This window comes from Protopterus annectens, chromosome 13.part0, assembly GCF_019279795.1.
Source record: "Protopterus annectens isolate FY-2018-M chromosome 13.part0, PAN1.0, whole genome shotgun sequence".
In the NCBI taxonomy this organism is placed as follows: Eukaryota; Metazoa; Chordata; order Ceratodontiformes; family Protopteridae; genus Protopterus; species Protopterus annectens.
The window spans coordinates 833,870,908-833,892,945 of record NC_056747.1 but is presented as its reverse complement, the minus strand read 5'-3'; positions in this window follow the sequence as shown (position 1 = coordinate 833,892,945).

The window sequence follows — 22,038 nt, the reverse complement described above, 5'->3', positions numbered from 1 at the left end:
GCAAGGGGGCTTAGTAATGGGGGTGCTACAAGTACAGAACTGTTTCACTGGCAGGTATGTAGTTACCAAAGTGGTAAGGGACCTGGGATCACAAGCTGAATGTGACCTTAACTTTGACCACCATGTGTCTACTATAGTAAGGAAGGCTTTCTACATTGCACACACGATTAATAAAAGCATCATCTCAAGAGCAAAAGAGGTTATAACTCCTCTATACTTGGCACTATTCCAGTCCATAATGGAGTTTAACTCCCCATTCAGCATGTACCATATAAAGCACCTGCAGCAATTTGAGACCTCAGAGGTTTCTAACTAAAATGATCAAGGGACTCCAGCATGTGCCATACACAGACCGACTAATGTCCCCATCACTGTACTTTGTGTCATGTAGACTTCTTAGTGGAGACTTATGCCTGGCTTATAGAGCAATCTCAGACCCAAACCTAATGAACTTGCTGCATATCCATAAATCAAACGGGACTAGGGCTTCCCATTCCAGGGACTTAAATATGGCCTGCAACTTAAATAGGACATGCTGGAGGGACAGATTTATTTTCTAGCAACTGCTGCATCTTTGGAATAGGCTACCTATTCATGTGAAACAGAGCACCTCTATGACACTATTGAAGAGGAACCTGGATGAGTGGATGGGGTACCGTAAATTCTTACGGTAATAGTGCCCACAACCCTCCTGCACATGGGAAGCCATTATTAAATGTGATCTTGGGTATTAACTACGATTTCTATGGTATTACATTGGGAGTAAACAGCCAGGCTTGAAATGACCTCCGGGTCAGTTGCCTAGTAATCCCCTATGATCCTATGATTTGTACACACACACACACACACACACACACACACACACACACGGGTGTGATAAAGAGAGAATGCAAAAATGGCTGAATGCACATTTGTGTGAATCACATACAGTTGAATTTATTTTTTATATAGTCTAGGTAAGCAAAAGTGTGTAAGAAAACTAATGTCTGAATGAAAAAGTGGTGGCTATAAAGATGTGAAAGACTAGTATTATAACAGTTGTGAATCAGTAAATGTTTGTGGTTAGGGTAAGAATAACGGTTAGGTAAGGGGATAGATTCAGTGAGGGGTGTAGCTGCCTCAACCAGCATCCTGTCCCGGTACCATGAATTAGCACTCCCATCTTCTCAGCTCAACTGAGGAGCAAAAAAAGACTTATGGACTTACAAAACTGCAGGAATGCAAAATGGCTTCCTGCAGACAATACCCAATCCATGCCACCCTCATCTCTTCAACTGAAGAGCAAAAAAAAAATCCACATCAGGTACCAGGGCCTCCTGAAGTGCAGGAGCCACTTATATCACATCTCAGTGCCCTGCCTCAGCCCTCCTTCCTCACATTTTAATTAAAAAATAAATAAATTATTATTATTTTTTTTAACTACAACTAACTGTTTGGTACAAATCCAGCAAGCAGTTGCTACTGTTTGTATCCCACACAGAGTGCTGTATTGCTTAGGTTTCAGTTTCAAATTTTTTTTTTTACTTTAACTTTAAACTGTAGCAAACTGCTTGCTACAATGTAGCTACCAGTTGCTATAGTTTATACTCCACACAGAGTGTTGTTGCTCCCAGGTTTTACATTAAAAAATTATATGACGTTGTCAGTTTTAATTCATTCAACAATTAATCCGGATCTGACTTGGTTGTTATAGTAGATGATGGCCTCCAACAAACACTCTAGCTCCTTCCCTACCCATAATGCACTAGCCCTAACCTCTCTCAGATCTCATTTGCCGTTATCACATCCAGACATGGTTGCCTTCAGCTCTCGAGTGTTCAGTAGAAGATAAGTAATTTTTTTAGGGGGTTTCTTATCTAAAATCTTTATTATGACAATTTTTTTCAGTCTTTTAACAGTTAATTCTATTTTTAAGTCACTCCTACCTTTCTGTCCTCTGCACTTTTAAGTGTAACCTTCCCTAGCATCTTTGGTAGGCCTGTCCTACCTTACCTATCCCGTTTTTACTCTGCAAGTTTTTGGAGCTCTTCGATACCATTGTTGATATTTAATCTTCCTCTCTTTCCATTTAAAAAAAGAAGTTTACTTCACCTTTCTGTTCTTCTGTTATGATCACTTTCTGTTTAAAGAATGTATGAAAAAGGTTTGACAGGATTTAAGAAGTGGGGAAAGTGTGGACATAAGTTGCCTTTTTCAGATGCCCACAATCTGTGTTTATTGCTTGGGTTCAGATCACTTACATCAGGATTGCAGTAGCTGTCATGGGTTCAATCCTTGAGCACTTGCTGACAGGAAAAAAAAATTGATTTTAAATGGTTTGCTACCAACCTCCTTTTCTGAAGCCATTTCTGGAGTTCACTCCCTAGAATACAAGTCCAAAGACCCTTCAAAAAAGTCTAAACCCTCAGATTCTCCAGTCTCTGCTTCATCTGAACCGAGGAAAAAGAAAGAGAAATTGGATCCAAAGTTATTTATGGTCTGACCATCATCAGATCCGATCACATTTTGGATCCAAAACCTTTACCAAGGATAACCTATTCTGCAAGCTGGATCCGGTTCCTTCCAGTGTCTCCTCTCCCCTTTTAGAGAAGCACTCCAAATCACTGTTCCTGGTATCTTTTCATTCCTCCAGAAGTCTCAAGGAAGCTGATGTGGAGAGGATGATAAGGAGTTTCTTCACAGAGCAAATTCAGATGGGAGTTCTCATGGTTCCTACCCCTTTTAGTGAGGAAGTCTGACTATCCACTACTCCAACCATGACAGAGTTTCCTCTAATTCAATCTGTGGCTTTAGAGCCATTGGTGTGACGTCCCCTCCTCTGGGCCAGTAATCAAGGAGCCTTAATCTTACTACTGACACTAGAAGGAGATGTTCACTTGGGAAAAATTGGATACACATAGTATTTCCAGATGCAGCTCTGCATCAAGCACAATTTCCCTTAAGAACACACAGGGAACACACCCATTCTGGGGTATGGGTTTCTTCTCTCTCTCTCCAGGCCCCCAGTTAGGCTTCCCACTGGCACAGCTGTAGAGTTGAGTCCTCAGCACAGTATCCAAGCCATGTCCTCCACCACTCTCTCTCTCTCTCTGTGAAGCTGGTGCTCTGTGTCCCTGTCCAAGTAGCTGACACACACACTGTTTGAGATTTAATTTGCACGCACACACACACACACACACACACACACACACACACACACACACACACACACACCTGGGAAAGGCTGGCGCAGATTTACTGGCTGTGCTACCCTTTGCCTGGATTATCAGGTAGTTACTGCCAGCAGAAACTCCAAAGCCAGCTACTCTAAGGCTCTTACAACAGTACCCAATTATACTGAGTGAAATTAATACTAATACAAATGGTTGTGTTTGACCAATGCAGTAAGGGTTTCAGGAGTGGCCACAGTGTCAACAAATAAATATAAGTACTCTCAAATGTTGTAATATTCTCTAAAGGACCAGCCACAATGAAAAGTTTAAATATATTTAAGAATAAATAATAAAAAACATGAAAATACTAAATATCTATTTACAATAAACACCAGAGTTTCAATCACAGGAATATTAAAATAACACAGATGAATAGATTCAAACAGATACAGAAAAAAAACAGTACTTAACTAATCTCACTGTATTTTCCTGACTAAATAATTACTATTCCCTGGTTACTTACTAAAGCAAGGCAAGATGAAATGGATGAGAGATCCTTCTTTGTCAGGTTACAAAAACAGAGTGCTCTGAGACTTCAGTCTCATCTGGTATAAAATCATCATTTTAGTCCTGGATTACAGAATGACATCACATACATCTGGTCGTCTGACTTCTGGTTTTCATACTATCCCCCTTTTCTAGAAACTAAACCAGAATATTGCACATATGTGCCATAATACACATACAAAGAGCTTTGCTAAGATCTGTTGCAGCTTCTGGAAGTCATGAAACAATTTCAAACTTCCACCCTTCCAGAGTAGCAATTAGTTCACCCCCAAGGACAATACAGAAAGCTTCCTAGTACAGACCTTTTGTCTCTGGCTGCAGTGAAACCTGTGAGATACAATCGTTATGGCCTTAATTAAGTAATTTAATTTCAAGGTATTTCTCTAAAACACAGATGGGGCTGAGCTTAACCTCTTGTCTTCCAGTATCCTCTGTTATAGTGTATTAATTTCAACTGTTACAATGCAGTCTGACATACAGGTGTACTTCTTTTCTATCCATTAGGACACAGTGTTGGTACATTTTTTAACATGAGCAGCTTTACAAATACATTTTCAAACAAGCACCTGTATAAATCAGTTTGATATACAAATGACATATAATTATTTACAAAACTCCAGCTAGCTATGCTGGCATATGTTACACATCCACTGCCCTACGTCTCCTGGCATAGCTGATAGTCCCTTAAATCAGTACACTTGGATCTGAGTGTTCTGAGTCCATCTGCTTCAGATCCGAAGAGAGCACTGTCTTCAAATCTGAATTTTTCTATGAATGCACTGGCACTGACATCCACAGAGCCAGATGACCATCTGAGCCAAAGCATCCCTGTCAGATCTGAGAGGATGGAGGTGACTCTGATGACTTCTGAGCAGTCTCTCCTTCTTCTTGGAGCTTTGGCACTGGACTGGTCGGCTCTGACTTCCACTTTGGGTGGATTGCTGTTTGGGTGGAGGGAGGTGACTAGTCAGAAACTCCGTTTCTATTGTCTTCCTTCTCCCCAGAGCGATTAGCCTTTGAGGTTGTGAAGAGAGTGTTCTCTGCTCTGGCAGGTCAGATGGGTCCTTCCCCCTTGAATCCAAAGGTAACTCTAACTTAATGGCTTACAGATTGCATCTTCTTTATCTGCAATAAATTGAATCTTCCCTTACTAAAACCATTAAAGGCTCATTGAACCAGATTTATGGCAGCCTCTGCTGTTTTCCAGTCTAGAGCCTCTGTTGATGATTTATGTGCGGCTGCAGCTTGGTCAAATCCTCATATCTTTATCACTCATTACAAACTAGATATGGTCTCGAGGGGAAGAGCAGCCTTTGGCTCAGTCATACTTAGGAATATCCTTCCTTAGATTCCACCCACGAATTTAGGTAGCTGGCCACTCTGTCCCATTAGTTGAGGAATGAATGAAAATTGATAACATCAAATAAAGAAGTTATGTACTTGCCATAATGTTCCATCTGTATTGTCCATTTTCATTTTTCCTCAACTCCCCACTCACCATCCCCCTTCATATTTCATAAAAGACTTCTGGAGGAATGAGACACTTCAGGACACATATGTCCTTTGTATTAAACTCCAGTTATGGCATTTCTTTTATAGGCTTCCTGTTAAGCTGCAAACAAGATCTGAGAGAGGTTGGGGTAGTGGATTATTGGTAAGAAGGAGCTCGAGAGTTTGTTGGAGGCCACAAACTAGTATAATGGAAGAGTCCTCAAATTCAATCCTATTTGTTGAGGAAGAATAAAAATGGACAACACAGCTGGAATGTTATGCTAAGTACATAACTTCTTTATTTTTTTCTTTTTTGCTTTAAACCATAGCAGACTGCTTGGTACCCTGTAGCAAGCAATTGCTGCAGTTTATACCCTACACAGAGTGCTACAGCAGTCAGGTTTTACATTAAAAAATCATTTTTCATTTTGTTTTTACTTTAAACTGTAGCAAACAGTTTGCTACAATGTAGCAAAGAGTTGCTATAGTTTAGACCACACATGCAGTGCTACAGCACTAATGTTTGACTGCAAATGCAATGCCATCTTTTAGAATCCAGTATTGCGTTAAAGAGTGATCAGGAATGACTGATTGCTACCCCCACCACTTTGCACCTGGCATGGTTACCCCCTTTGCCCCACCCTAGCTACACCACTAGATTCAGTGTTGAGAAGGTTTTTTGTTAGATTTGTTCTGTGTCCTTTTATCTTGTGTAGTGATACTGTTAGGAAAAGGTTTTATAGTAGTGTAAAGTGTAGGGTTAAGGTTAGAGGCAGGGGTAGGTTTAGGGTTATGAAGCCCCCTGCCCATATTACTCATGTGTGCTAACCATAACCTTGATCCTACCCATGCACCTAAACCTAACTCTGCTCATTACACTACTAAAAATGCTTTGCCTAACAGTAACACTACCAAGATGACACCTGATGTCAGATTTGTAGGTGAGGTTTACTGATATTGGGATTTTTTAGTTGGAGAGAAATATTCAGTGTTTTGTGATGCTCTCTCTTTTTTCTTCTTCCATTTGTGATACTCTAAGTGAGTTTTCTACCTTTCATGATGTAATCATATATATCTATACATGTATGTACAGATGGGTTCCATTCATAATTTCGAAATACTGAAATCCCGAATTTCAGCATTTCAAAATTATAACTCCGAAGCCTTGAAATCCCAAAACACCAAAACTGCGAAATTCAAAATCCCGAAGTACAGAGATTTTGAATTAGCGCTTCTGGCAATGCGGTGTGTGAATGGTTAGGTGTTAGTTCGGGTATGTATGTATGTGTAAGTGTGTTGGTTAGGGACTTTAGTGTATGTCAGTGTGTGTTGTGATTGTGATGTGTGTGTGTGTGTGTGAGGGACTGTGAAATGTGTGGGTGTGAGTTACCTTTGCGTGTCTGTGCGATCTCGGAGTTAGTATATATAAGTAGGGGGGTGAAGCCCCCCACATAGGGGGGTGCATGGGGGCTTGCCCTCCCTGCTTATATGTGGTCTAGGTTTGTCTGTGTGCTTGTGGGGGGAAGTTGTGTGTATGTTTGTGTGTGCTCTGTGTATAGTATAGGTTCGGGATTTTGAGTTTCGCGATTATGGGTTTTCGGGATTTGAAGGTTTCGGTTATGTAATTTCGAAATACTGAAATTCGGGATTTCAGTATTTCAAGATTTCATAGTGAACCCCTACAGATATATACGGGTCCCATGCAAACATCGAACATACACAATGTTGACACCTGTTTGTTCAAAACTATTTGGTTGAAGGAAACACATGGTTGACATAGGCATGAAATCTACATTCCCCAGATATGGTACTATTACCATCTTGGAGTCAGTGTATGTATTTAATTTAGCATGGAGTGCGCGGGGACAGTCCCACCCTACAAAAACACTTGTAGGTTTAGCCTGCTCCAAGATAATCCTCAGTGCATGTTGATGTTCCATGTTTTGATGTTGACATCAGTGTTCCATTTATTGACATAAAGACCGTTCAAACTTAAAGTTAATAAATAATCAACTTAAACAGCAATAGAACATTTGTGCTCAGCAAAACTGGGTCCACAAAAAAAAGCACAGCTGGTATATGAGACCCAATTCACTTTACTTTAACACTTTCATCTACTTTCAGTGGACTTCTTCAGAATACATATCAGAAAACATATCCGGTTTAAATACATTTAAAATTCAACCATATGAACACCTAAATTTAAACATTAGCAATCAAACACATAAAAAAAAATATTTGAGGTCTCATGGCATTCATGATACCTCTGGCAAGACACAATATGAGAAAGATACAGTGGTATATAAAATGTCTGTATTCTAGGATTTCCGGTATATTGCCATTCTGATAACAGCATAAGAGCAGAGCTCCTAATGTACAGAATTAAAAAAAAATGTAATTCAGAAGTACCTAGCTATAAGGAGTTATAACTAAGAAGGGGAAAAGTAAAATAACTGAATATCAACTAAAAATAAAATGCTGAAGACCCAACAGAAGAAGGAAAAGGAAAAAAAACAGTTGTGTAAGTATCTTACTGTAACAATAAATACTCAAATGATCACTGCTGCAGTATCCTAACTTATAAGGGTGATATCCTGCCTAGGATATAACAGCAGGCCAGCTTGCAATGCTTCAGGGCACCTTTTATGTGATCAAACCGTTAGCTTGAGCTGAAATGATTAAAGGATAGGTTTGAGCGCCAAGCCCTTCAGAGTTTTCAAGCCAAATGAAAGGAGCTGGCACAGCCTTGAAATCAACAACTAAAAATACATGTCCACACCCTGGCATACAAATATGTCAAAAAATAAGGCGGAAGGAGTGAGAGAGCAGCTACTGTTATGGTAAGTTACTTACATAACTGTACTATGTTCTTCATATTGTTCACTGCTACAGTATCCTAAGCAATAAGAGTACATTACCACAAATTACAAAAACTGGGATGTGTAATGGAAATGATCCGTGATCTCCTGGTGAATGTTGTTAGTAAAGCCTGACCTCAATCTGGAATGAGACCATCCTTTTCCAAAAAGTCACAGATGAAGCCAAGGCCCCAATAGAATCTGCTTTGACCCTGCCTAGAATAGTTTTGTTTTGGTGGTAATAACAAAAGAAAATATCCTGAGATAAACACTTGTAAACAATCTGTTTTGATGGATCTAATTTAGCTGATGAACTTCTTAAAATGTTGAAATGTTTGTTTTTATTCCTGTCTGGTTGTTTTAGTTGGTGTACGTTGCTTCTATGGCTACAGACCATTTGTATAATATTCCACAAATATTAGAAGAGGAAGGGATGGATACTTCTCAATAGACTATGGAAAATAAATTATATTTCACTATCTGAGGAACACAGTGCCATGAAAAATGGAGATGTGCTATCCAGGTTTTGGGAGAAGCATGTAGAAGAGAGGAATCTCAGAACTGATAATCCATTTTTGTCGGTGGGCCAAAGTACTACTGGTAGTTTGTCTGCAGAAACACAGGAATTATGTGATAAGTTGGAACATTTAATGTCTAAGGAAACAAATGTACATTTTAATATTCTAAGTTTGAAAAGATATTTAGAACTAGACATAACCCCGAGGGGATTACGTGCTTTTAAAAATTTGAGTACTCCCTTTGATTTAGCTAATGAGGAAAATAAAAGGTTTCAAGCACACTGGATAGCAGCAGCATATCACTGCTCTATAGAATGAATATCTTAATTGAATGTGATTTATGTAAGCAGCACGAATGGAGGGCGAGATACATGCATTGTATATGGAACTGGCAGCACAGTTGAGTACTTCTCGTTTTAATGCTGTTCTTTCTGAAATTAATGAAAAATTAAAATCTTATGAATTAGACTTATTGGAGATGAAAAAAGTAAAACTGCAAAGGGATTTACGTGATTGCATTAGCGCTAAGGCGTTTCTATGGTAGACCAATCAGAAGTCTGAATGACAGGTGAAGAATTTACATCATAATGGAGGTTATTAAAACCAAACAGCTGGTTTTGTTTGCTTCCTCAGAAGGAACTGGATATTCTACCGAGTAGGAAAGCAACAAAAATTTTTCCCTCTCCTTCCAGTGGTGCAGGAGCTGGTGAACCATGAGCAGCAGTTTCGGAAGAATAAACAGCATGAGAATATTAGCAGAAAATGAGGGAGAAATGGTAACAACTACAATACCAGAACCTTGATGGAAGGACATCAGCAGTATAATCATAAAAAAGGTAGATGGCAATGAGTGTGTAAAGTGAACTGTTAAAGAAATTTTTGGACTTATATGAATGAACAAGCCTGCAGTTCAATGGTGATTAATTTATTTGGCTATAATTTCACTACTGAACAACTGGCCATTTTAATTTTGGGATTGAAATTTATTCTGACTGTCTTGCCATGTTTGCATGTACTTAAAAATGAATATTTTCAGTTAGTACAGAAACTATATTTAACATACTTTTTTCACATGTGAATGGTGTTGGTTTAAATAGTGAAAACTCTAATAATGAACTTGGTATCAGTAATTTGGAAGATAGTTTTTATTCATGAACATCTGATGTGGTTGAAGCAAATGCATACTGTTTGTTGAATACATCAAAGATTAAATATAAAAGCCTGTTTATACCGTTATTTAATAATGAATGTATAAAATAGTTTTCTGCAGTGTTTAACTATGCTGTTGAAAATGCCTTGGTGATTTTATGATAGATAAGCATAATATTCAATATAATTTGACAAAAGCTGAATGGATAGCTTTAAAAGAGTTAATAGTGAATAAACTGATATTTTAAAACACCTTTATTGAATTATCACTTGTGACATAGGCACATTTACATTTATATAAAAGTAATCAAACTGTATTAACAAGTTAAAATTACCAAACATTATGCTTCACACGTATTGCTGTATATGATATAGCCTAAGCAACATTACATAAATTACTCAATTCCTGCCCCTTTTTTAATAAGCCATCAGATAAAGAGAACAATATAATTATCATGTATTATAAAAAATACATGTGTATGTTTTATGAACATTTAAAGGAACAGACTATTTATAAGACTAATGTTGAGGTATAAAATAAGGCATTGATGCAATATAAGAAATTATTGGAGAAGGAATATAGATTGGGTTATTTTACCAAACAAGATGTGGACAGAAAGTTTAACATCAATAGTTGTAGCACTGCTATTTTTATTGCTTGCCTAAAATACATAAGAGTTTATTTGAGCCACCTGGTCGTCCAGTTGTCTCAGCCTGTAAATATTTTTTGCACAGTATTGGTCTCTTTTTACAGAAAAATCTTCTTCCCTATGTGGGAAAACGTTGTTCATATATTAGAGATACTATTGATTTTTTGGGAAAAAAATTCTAAACTTAAATGGACTACAGGCCTGTGCTGGATAACATTATATGTAAAAAGCCTATATACCAGTATAAAACATGTGCATGGTATCCAGGCTTTAAGTTACATTTAGGTGATAGTCCTATTTCCAATTATATAATTGATTTATTACATTTATGTCTTACTAATATTTTTTTTTTACATTTTAATAATAAAATCTACTACCAAATCCAAGGTACAGACATGGGGGTCCCTTTTGTCCGTATGTATGTAAATTTAACTATGGCATTGTTTGAAAGTAAGTATGTATATAAACATAATCTTTTTAATAAATATGCTATTTATATATTCTCCACTTCTGTTTTATCAAAAACACTTGCTGCATATCTGTTTTAACTGTGCAACTGTATTTTAGACTTGGCAAATTCAATCCTTACCTCTGTTCTGATTTTGTGTATCCCACCCACCTGCCCAGCTGCTGTTATGGTATTAAAGCTTGGTGGCTTTGAGTTGCCCGCCTCTAGTATAAATTTGATATTGGACACTCCCCCCCCCCCGTCCCATTACATCAGCTCATTCTACTGTGTACAGAGAGAGAAGTTGTGAAGGCCTACCCCTTTAGCTTCTCATCCTTGATTTATCTTCTGTCTCTGCACTTTCTACTATAAAAAAAAAACTGTGCCACTTCCTACTTCATTTTGCTTGTACTTAGGAGTTCAACTGCATTTAGTTTGCCGCATTTATTACTGCTTGTCGGTAGCCTTATGAAATTGATGACAGTATTCTACTGAACCACTTCTTTATCTGAGCTGTCTTTTACTGTTGTGATTGTGAGCTGCTGTCTTAAAGCAATCTACTAATTAACTAACTATATTTCATTGCTATCTACTACAATTTGTTACTGTTTAACTGCATTTTACTGCATTTTGTTACTGTTTAACTGTATTTTTCCTTAGTGTGAGTTCTGTTCTTTTGTCTGTAAGTGGTTAATCTGTGCTTCTCTGTGACTTTTTTACTGTGTTCTTAACCTTAAATTGAGCATCATAGTCTAGATTCAGGTTTGCTGCATCCAGAGCTTTAGCTGAATGCTTCTCAACCCTTTTTGAGGTTTTTCAGCTACAAATTTTCCCTTAGTAGCACTTGTTTGATCACATAGTAGTACTACTCTTAGACATTCTTCCATTTACCCTCTTAGTTCTCTGTTGCCTCTCTCCCTCAGTTTCTGACAAATATGGATGGACAATCTCCCGCATTTTTTCCTGCTAGTCTGGTTGATATGGGCATCCTGAGACAGAGTAACTGCCGCCTCATATACATGGACAACCCTCTACTACTCCCACCTAAGAACACAATTTGTGAGAGATGCAATTACATCAAGCACCTAGTGTCTTTGCTCTCTCCCCCACAAGCCAGTATATCTGGCACTGAGAAGGTTGTCAACATGAACACCACATCTCAAACACTACCCACACCTACACAACACACCCCCACATATGTGGAGGTCCTCAACAAAAACATACCCAAACAAAAGAGACCTCCGAGGCAAAAACACAAGTGAACTCCACTGTCCACCACACCACACACCTGTCTCTCACAGCCACTAAAGCCTAAACATAAACCTAACATATTAGTCATAGGAGACTCCATTGTGGGACACCTAACATATTAGTCATAGGAGACTCCATTGTGGGACACACAGATGTGCTCCTCACCAGGCTGGATAAGGAGAAAGTCACGGTTAGTTGTTTGTCGGGTGCCAGAATCTACCATATCACCCATGCACTAAAGTCTCTCAACAGATACTGTTATGACTCTGTCATAATCCATGTTGGCATGAAACACTTGAGATGTACCTCCCTGGACTACTTGAAGAGAGACATGAACAAGCTCGCTGAATATGTGTCCCAGGCAGGTATGCTCCTAGCCTTAAGCAGCATTCTACCATCACCCAGAATGATGCCTCAGTACAAACAGAAAATGACTGACTTTAGCAACTGGCTTAGTTTCTGGTGTCATTCTAAGAGGATCCATTACCTGACAGCCTGGGATGACATGGCTGACAGAGCACAATGCTTTGCTAGAGATGGCCTGCATCTGTTTCCCTTGGACTTCAGGCTCCTAGCAAAGGCTGTTGCCTCCCCCACAGTGCCTTTTTAGGCAATGCCATGAGGTCAAAACTACCAACATGAAAATGTTATCAAAACGTAAATTAAAGGTCATGCTGCTAAACGCCAGGAGTCTAAACATGAAACTGCACTCACTACAAGCATTCTTAACCCTGGAAGATGCTGACATTTGTGCAGTCACAGAAACCTGGTTCAAAGATGTGGAGAGCACCCCAGCCATACCAGGTTACTCATACTATCATTATTAAACTGATGACAGTATTCTTCTGAACCACTTCTTTATCTGAGCTGTCTTTTACTGTTGTGATTGTGAGCTGCTGTCTTAAAGCAATCTACTAATTAACTATATTTCATTGCTATCTACTGCATTTTGTTACTGTTTAACTGCATTTTACTGCATTTTGTTACTCTTTAACTGTATTTTTCCTTACTGTGAGTTCTGTTCTTTTGTCTGTAAGTGGTTAATCTGTGCTTCTCTGTGACTTTTCTACTTTGTTCTTAACCTTAAATTGAGCATCATAGTCTAGATTCAGGTTTGCTGCATCCAGAGCTTTAGCTGAATGCTTTTCAACCCTTTTTGAGGTTTTTCAGCTACAAATTTTCCCTTAGTAGCACTTGTGTGATCACGTAGTAGTACTACTCTTAGACCTTCTTCCATTTACCCTCTTAGCTCTCTGTGGCCTCTCTCCCTCAGTTTCTGACAAATATGGATGGACAATTTCCTGCATTTTTTCCTGCTAGTCTGGTTGATATGGGCATCCTGAGACAGCGTAACAACTGCCTCATATACACGGACAACCCTCTACTACTCCCACCTAAGAACACAATTTGTGAGAGATGCAATTACATCAAGCACTTAGTGTCTTGGCTCTCTCCCCCACAAGCCAGTATATCTGGCACTGAGAAGGTTGTCAACATGAACACCAAATCTCAAACACCACCCACACCTACACAACACACCCCCACATATGTGGAGGTCCTCAACAAAAACATACCCAAACAAAAGGACCTCTGTGGCAAAAACACAAGTGAACTCCACTGTCCACCACACCACACACCTGAGTCTCACAGCCACTAAAGCCTAAACGTAAACCTAACATATTAGTCATAGGAGACTCCATTGTTGGACACACAGATGTGCTCCTCACTAGGCTGGATAAGGAGAAAGTCACGGTTAGTTGTTTGTCGGGTGCCAGAATCTACCATATCACCCATGCACTCAAGTCTCTCAACAGATACTGTTATGACTCTGTCATAATCCATGTTGGCGTGAAACACTTGAGATGTACCTCCCTGGACTACATGAAGAGAGGCACGATCAAGCTTGCTGAATATGTGTCCCAGGCAGGTATGCTCCTAGCCTTAAGCAGCATTCTACCATCACCCAGAATCATGTCTCAGTACAAACAGAAAATGACTGACTTTAACAACTGGCTTAGTTTCTGGTGTCATTCTAAGAGGATCCATTACCTGACAGCCTGGGATGACATGACTGACAGAGCACAATGCTTTGCTAGAGATGGCCTGCATCTGTCTCCCTTGGACTTCAGGCTCCTGGCATAGGCTGTTGCCTTCCCCACAGTGCCTTATTTAGGCAAGGCCATGAGGTCAAAACTACCAACATGAAAATTTCATCAAAACGTAAATTAAAGGTCATGCTGCTAAACGCCAGGAGTCTAAACATGAAACTGCACTCACTATCAGCATTCTTAACCCTGGAAGATGCTGACATTTGTGCAGTCACAGAAACCTGGTTCAAAGATGTGGAGAGCACCCCAGCCATACCATGATACTCATACTATCATACATTCAGACCCCAAACCGTGGGCAGCAAAGCAAAAGAAGGTGGAATTGCAATATATATATATATATATATATATATATATATATATATATATATATATATATAAAAGACATGCACACCTCCAGGCTGGTCAAACAGTATGACACACAGGAAACACTCCAGGTGCAGTTAACAATTGACAAGACCCCTATTCAAATCATAGCTAGCTATAGGCCTCCAACTCAAGATGCCCACTCCTTCTATCTCGGCCTCTTCGAATCTGTCAAGATTCAACCCTTTACCCTGATCCTGGGTGACTTTAACTATCCAACCATAGATTGGAAGAAATACTCTTGCCAAAACACAAATGCCCAGAGATTTTTTGATTTCGTCAATGTAAATGCCTTGGACCAGTTGGTCGACACCCCCACAAGAGGTGAAAATATCATGGATTTGGAATTAACCAACATGAGTAACCACTGCAGCATCACTACAGTGTCATCATCCCTGGTAAGATCTGAGCACAAAGCGGTCACTTTCGAAGTCACCATCTCCCCCGAACCCCCTCCCCCAGCTAGGGTCAAACAAAAAAGTCTCCAAAGCTGATTACAACCTCCTGAAGAACGGTATAAACAGCTTCACAGCTCTCTCCCCTTCATAGAAACTGGCACATATGTCCAAAATTACACCAAAGTACTTTATGAGCACTTACATAGCTGCATGGAATCAGGAATACCTGACAGGTCGAAATCCTCTTCCTCAAGGAAGAGTAAACCTGCCTGGTGGACATCTGCAATAAATAAACTATAATAAAAGGAAAATATTTCTGCCCAGGACAAAGAGGGAGCAGGTGCCTAATTGGTAGCAATCTCTCCTTAGCCTGAACAAGCAAATAAGAGCACTAGTGAAATCCTCCAAAGTAAACTTTGAGTCCAAATTGGTCACATGTACTAAAGACAATCATAAAGCTTTCTTCACATATGTTCGCGATCTCAAGGGAAGCACCCAGATCTGCTCAGAACTGGTGGTCAAGGACACGACATACACAAATGCTGTAGATATAGCCAACTTGCTGGTAGATAGGCTCAGTGAAAACTTTGCACCTCTGGCCCCTCCCCTTATCTCTAGGGAACAAGTAATCTCTGCCCTCTCAAAGGCAAAAAATACAGCCCCCATGGGAACCAATAACATCCTAGGCTGCATCCTACATGAACTCAGGCAGAAACTTGCAGCACCATTAGGCACTCTATTCAACCAAAGCCTGAGTACTGGCTTTGTCCGAGCAGAGTGGAGGACAGCCACTTGTCATCCCTTTGGACAAAGGTGGAGCGTTCACTGATCCAGGAAATTATAGATCCATCAGCCTAACTAGCCTGATCTTCAAGGCCATGGAGTGGATTATCATGGAACTCATTAACAAGGACATTGGCAACCTCCAGACACTCGATCCACACAGTTTGGTTTCATCAAGGGGAGGTCATGCCTGTTAAATTTGGTTGACTTCTTTGAGATAGTCACCAAGGCCATGGATGAGGGGGGAGATGGTGAAAACTGCCTACCTTGACCTGGCCAAAGCCTTCGATACTATTCCCCACTCAGGTATAATAGATAAACTCTCTCAACTAGGCATCAATCCATATGTTACCAGATGGGTAGCAAACTGGATCACTGATAGAACCCACCTAGTCAAAATAGGGGAAGCCACCTCAAGCAGTAGACCCATAATAAGCAGTGTACCCCAGGGATCGGACTTGGGGCCTCTGCTGTTTGAGATATACTTTTCTGATGTGCAGGCCAAAACCAGTGGGATATGGCTGACCAAGTTTGCAGATGACTGCAAGCTGGGTGTTGTCATCAATTCCCCTAGTGATGTGGACATCCTCCAAGAGAATCTCACGTAAACAAATGACTGGTGCCAGAAATATGGCCTCAAACTGAATGCCAAAAAATGCACCATCATCCCCTTTGGGCAGAGTGACATCCCCACAAGCTATCACATTGATAATAAGGTCCTAAACACGTAATCAGTTGCGAGGGACTTGGGCACCCAGGTTGATAGCAAACTGACTTTTGACCAACATATTGCCTCCATTTTACAGAACGCTTTCTACATGGCCAACCTCATTAGTAAGGGTATCTCATCCAGGGGCAAGGTGGTCATAACATCCCTGTATTCTTCCCATAGAAGACCCATTATTGAGTACAATGCCCTTTTTGGCATGTACCTCACAAAGCACACACAGCAGCTGAAGAGACCACAGAGGTTCCTCACTAGGAGAATCCAGGGCCTCAGACATCTACCCTGCACAGATAGGCTAAAGGCCCTGTCCCTCTACTCAGTCTCCTACAGACTCCTGAGAGGTGACCTCTGTCTGACATACAAAACAATCTCAGATCCCACCCTGATGGGACTGTTGCATATCCGCACGTCAAGCTCCACTCAAGTAACCCACACGCACGACCTCAACCTGGTTTGTGACATCAATAGGACTTGTTAGTGGGACAGATTTTTGTCCCAGAGACACTCCCCCTTTTGTGGAATAGACTCCCTCTCCACGTCAAGCAGAGTACCTCATTAACTCTTTTTAAGTGCAGCCTGGATAACTGGATGGGGAACAGAAAGTACATCCCTGGGATTCCACCTGTGTCCCTGCTGGACAGTGGCATAGGCTGCTGACTTGTTGGAACATGGGCTAAATTCTTGGCTATGCTTGTAAGGACCTCAGGGCCAATAGCCTAGTAACTTCCTATGATCCTGTGATTATTTTAGGTATATAACCAAATAAAGAAGCCAGCACCTAGGATGTATGAAGAAATATTTATTGGAACTAGACCGGTTTCAGCACATAGCTATCATCAGTAGTATGAAGGTTCATACTACTGATGAAAGCTATGTGCTGAAACCGGTCTAGTTCCAATAAATATTTCTTCATACATCCCAGGTGCTGGCTTCTTTATTTGGTTATATACAAGGTTGTTTGCCTTGCACCGGTCGTACTGGCTAGCTCTTTCCTGTTTACCTTAATTATTTTAGGTATATTGATGATTTAATATATGAAGTTGGTGATTTTATTAATGCTTTGCAAAATAATAGATATAATTTTAGCTTTGATGGTTTACATATGGGAGAGGAAGTCTCTTTTTGCATTTAAAATTGATAGATTTAAGTAGTGGAAAAATAAAATAAAAAAAAAAAAACAATAAAAAACAACTGTATATAAAAAATCTACAGATGGTGGCTAATATCTACATGGGGATAACTGTCACCCCCCGCATTTAATTTCTTCTTTACCCTAAGGAGAATTATTATGTTTATGTAGGTGTTGTAATAATGAAACAGATTTTTTTAATGAAGCTAAGAAAAACATTAATATGTTTATTACTGGAGGTTACAATAGTCATTTAGTTATGGAATCTTTTCAGAAAGTCATTGAGGGGAAAAACAGGAAAAATATATACACAAATTTTAGTTTTTGTGTCTTTCTGCATTTCCCGGTTAGGGGTCGCCACAGCAGAACTCCGGTCCGCTAATGATTGGCAGTTGATTTTTACGTACCGGCTTGCCAGGCCTGATGCACAACCTTCAACGAAGGTACGTCCATTCACGCATGTCTCCACGCAGAAGACGCTCTAGCTGAGAATCGAAATTTTAGTAAGAAATCAAATATTTGGAATAGGAGTAATATAACTGGTAAAAATAAAAAGAATATTTATTTTGCAACAACTTATAGTGTATTTAGTGGTAAGTTAATTAATCTCTTTAGATATTATTGGCAGTTTTTAATAAAAGATGGAGAACTTTCTAAAATATTTAATAATACTCCTTTGATTTCCTACAGAAGTGCACAGATCTTAGGGTATATGTTTGTCCACAGTAATTTTATTCTTCCTAACATTCAAATTAATATAAGCCCTTACAATTCCTCGGTTGGTACTTTCTTTCCCCTGTGGTAAGTGTTGTTAGCTGTAGATTTACTGTATGTTTTTTTCCAAAAATAAATAGTGTAAAGTTTAAACCTTTAAGAAGATGCATCACAGAGAGCATTATTTTTGCCCTCAGATGCTCATGTAATTTATTTATATAGGGGAAAGTAAGAGAGCTTTTAAACACTGGTTACAGGAACGGAACATGTTAGAGATATAAAAAACAACAATTAGAGAGTTCTATAGCCCTACATTTTAAACAATTCCATAAAAGTGATACTTCATTGTTACAAAGTACCATTTTGTAACAGGTGGAAGTTAAATTTGGTGAGAATAATTTATTAAAAGACAGATTATTGTATAAGGAAACTATATATATTCTTAAGTATCGCACTTTAGCACCCCTTGGTTTAAATACAGAATGTAATAGGAAGTACTTAATTTAATGTGTTCTTTGAGTAAGTGTTTAAGGTTTTGTATATAAATTGTTTTTATGATTATTTTTTATTACTCTTTGAAGGCATTTTACTGCGGTGGTGGTGCTGCGGTAGCATTGTCGCCTCACAGTAAGACATTGTCCTGTTCGATTCTCAGCTAGAGTGTCTTCTGTGTGGAGATGTGTGAATGGGCATACCTTCGTTGAAGGTTGTGCATCAAGGCCGGCAACTCGGCACATAAACATCTACTGCCAATCATTAGCGGACCGGCGTTGCGCTGTGGTGACCCCTAACCGGGAAAAGCCGAAAGACACAACAACAACTCCTTGAAGGCATTTTGCTGAGGTGCTAGAGTATATTAAAGTTTGATTTTAAGTGCCTGTAGCCGGTCGTTTTTTGTTTTTATTCCTGTTTGGTTGTTTTAGCTGTTAAAAATGTTAAAATTCATGTGGTTGAGAGCATATGATTTACATTTGAAAAAGTCAAAAATCAAGAAAACAATATAAACAGAGTTCTTGCAGGGGTGGGGGTAAGCCCCCCTGCATCCCCTCTCTCTATGCTAATTATATATACCAACCCCAAGATCATGCTATAGTGGGAAAAATGGCACACTGCATGACCCCCCACTGTGCTGCAATATTAGTACAATCCTTTCAGCTTTTGAAAATGTTGATCATATGGTCTCGGTCATGAGAATTTTGACATTTTAAAAATTTGATCATCTAAACTAGACCTGTTTGAACACAGGTTTGCCCTTCTTCTTACCTGCACAATAAATAAACAACTGATCTGAATTTCTGAAAGATTTTGTTCTTTCAAGATAGTACATGAGTTGTCTGTGGACATCCAAGGTATAAAGTATCCTTTCTCCTTCAATTTTGGGTCCAGGGAAGAATACAGGGTAGGGATAAGTCTGGCTTAAAGTAAACTTGAGATACCATTTTAGGTGTAAAAGGATTTTGTTTCAAAGAAACCCTGTCTCTGTGGAAAATGAGATGACTGACCCACCATGAAAGCTTGCACCTCAAGATACTTTTCTTGCAGTGGTCTGAGCAATCAGTAAAACTGTTTTTCATGTTAAGAACCTCAACTTAGCCACATCATCTGGTTAAAATGGAGCAAGTGTTAGTTTTTCTAACTCAGTTCTAAAGGAGGAGCCATCTGCTTTCTTGAAGAGCTCTTATACAATACCCTGTCAAAAGCAATTTGAAATAAAAATGTCTTGAAAGAGGGCATCCATGGGCAGACATGCTGAAATGACTGACAAATGAACATTGACAGAGGAGTAAAACAGGCCGTAGGAAAGTAACTCACACAAATATCGTAAAACCAGAGAAACACTAGCTCTGAATGCATGCTGGCTATGTTGTTGGCACTAACTAGAACACCTTTCCATTTGCTTATATATTATATTCTAGTAGCAGGCTTTCTTGCCTCCATTAGTACCTGCTGCATGTACTCATTAAGATCCTAAATGGTAATAAGACCCTATCATCACGTCAGTCAGTTGTAGGTTTCATTATTACTACTACCTCAGTGGCATTTTGAGTTATCTGCCAAGGTAAGGTGGTATTGGCTAGCTTTTAAAAGCTGAAACTTCCCTCCCTCTCTCTTCCTGTGACAGCTGATTTCCTGAATATATCTTGAAATGGAAGCCTTCAGCTGTCAAAGTGAGTGAGTGTTCGGTCTTTTACTGCCACCCAATGAAGAAAGTCCCCTGAGTATTCACATAATCCATTGCTGACTTTTTTCTGACTTACTGCTCAGATAAGCCATATTTGGGTACCCTTTTCCTCCCATTTTACTATTAAATTTATTATTCTCTTTCTATTTTTATGTGTATTTAAAATATATATTTATTTTTAATATTTTATTTCATTCAGAATTTACAGTAATTCATGTGGGGAATTTTTGCTTGTAGCAGTGTCTGTTTGGCTTCCTTCTTTAGCAAATGTTTTTTTTTAGTGTTTCTGTGGAAACTTTCAATATTTCTTTTAAAAGTGCACTGTGTATGTGTGCTGTTAGACACTAAGGGCTATCTCATGCAGTTAGATAGAACCTCAGAGTAATCATACATGTGAGTGTGTGGAGCTAGTTTTTAACACTGGTTAAGCACATTATTTGCTTTGATGTGTGTACTTTGAGTAAGATTTAACTTCTATCAGTTGTAAAAGAATTCTGAACACATTTCAGAATGTTTTTTTGTGGTGATAGGACAGTTTTGCAGAGTTTAGTTGTGTAAGGATATACTTATTACTAAAAACTTTAATAGAATATTATAATACATTATTCAATACTCTCAGTTTATTGTTCTCCCTTATTTTATTTATTTATTTTATCTTGTTTTACATTTGTTAACCGGGAGAGTCCGACTGGACACAGGTTCATTTTCAGCGGAGGCCCGGGGAGAAAAGCTCCATATTACACTATTAGCATTTATACATTTCTAAGCAATTCTTAAGAACAAATTTAGGTTTTAAACAATATTTAAAGTAGTACAGAAATGAAAATTTACACAGCATGTGATGCATCTAGTAAAATGAACAATTAGTAGAAAACTAATTTTTTTTTCATATACATTCTCATTCACAATACATTTATACATTTACATTTGTAGAGACATATATATATGCTCACACCCACGCATCAAAAGTATAGGTATTGAAGTAAGACCAAGATGAGAATATGAAGAGCTCTGATACGGTTTATACCTTTCTCAGATACAGATTATATCCTTTATCAGGTACAGATTTTAATAGTGTAGTATACAGGTGTTAGTATGTTTTATCCTATCATACTGATGCTGAGTTTGGAGGAATAAGCAAGGATATTAGCAGGGCTGTGTAAGGAAAATGTTAAGAGAGTAGCAGAATCCTTGCAACTGTGCATAGTTATTGTTTACCCTGGGGAGTAGCAAGAGTAGAGCTAATTGTTTGAATAATGGGATTTCAGGAGGTGTTTGAATTGGGTACTAGAAGTAGTGGTAGTTATATGGCTTGGGAGTGAGTTCCAGTTTTGGGCTATTGTGCAGGCAAAGAGAGATTTTCCTGGTTCATTTTTATGTCTAATTACATGAATGAGGTTTTGGCTGCTAGATCTTAGGGCTCTAGTGATGGTGTGGAGCTGAATTAGCTGCTGGAGTGCAGGTGTTTTCTCAGGGTAGTAGTAGAGTTTATGTGCTACTGAGGCTTGATTAAGTCATAGTAGCTGAGGAAGCTCCAGCCACTTGAG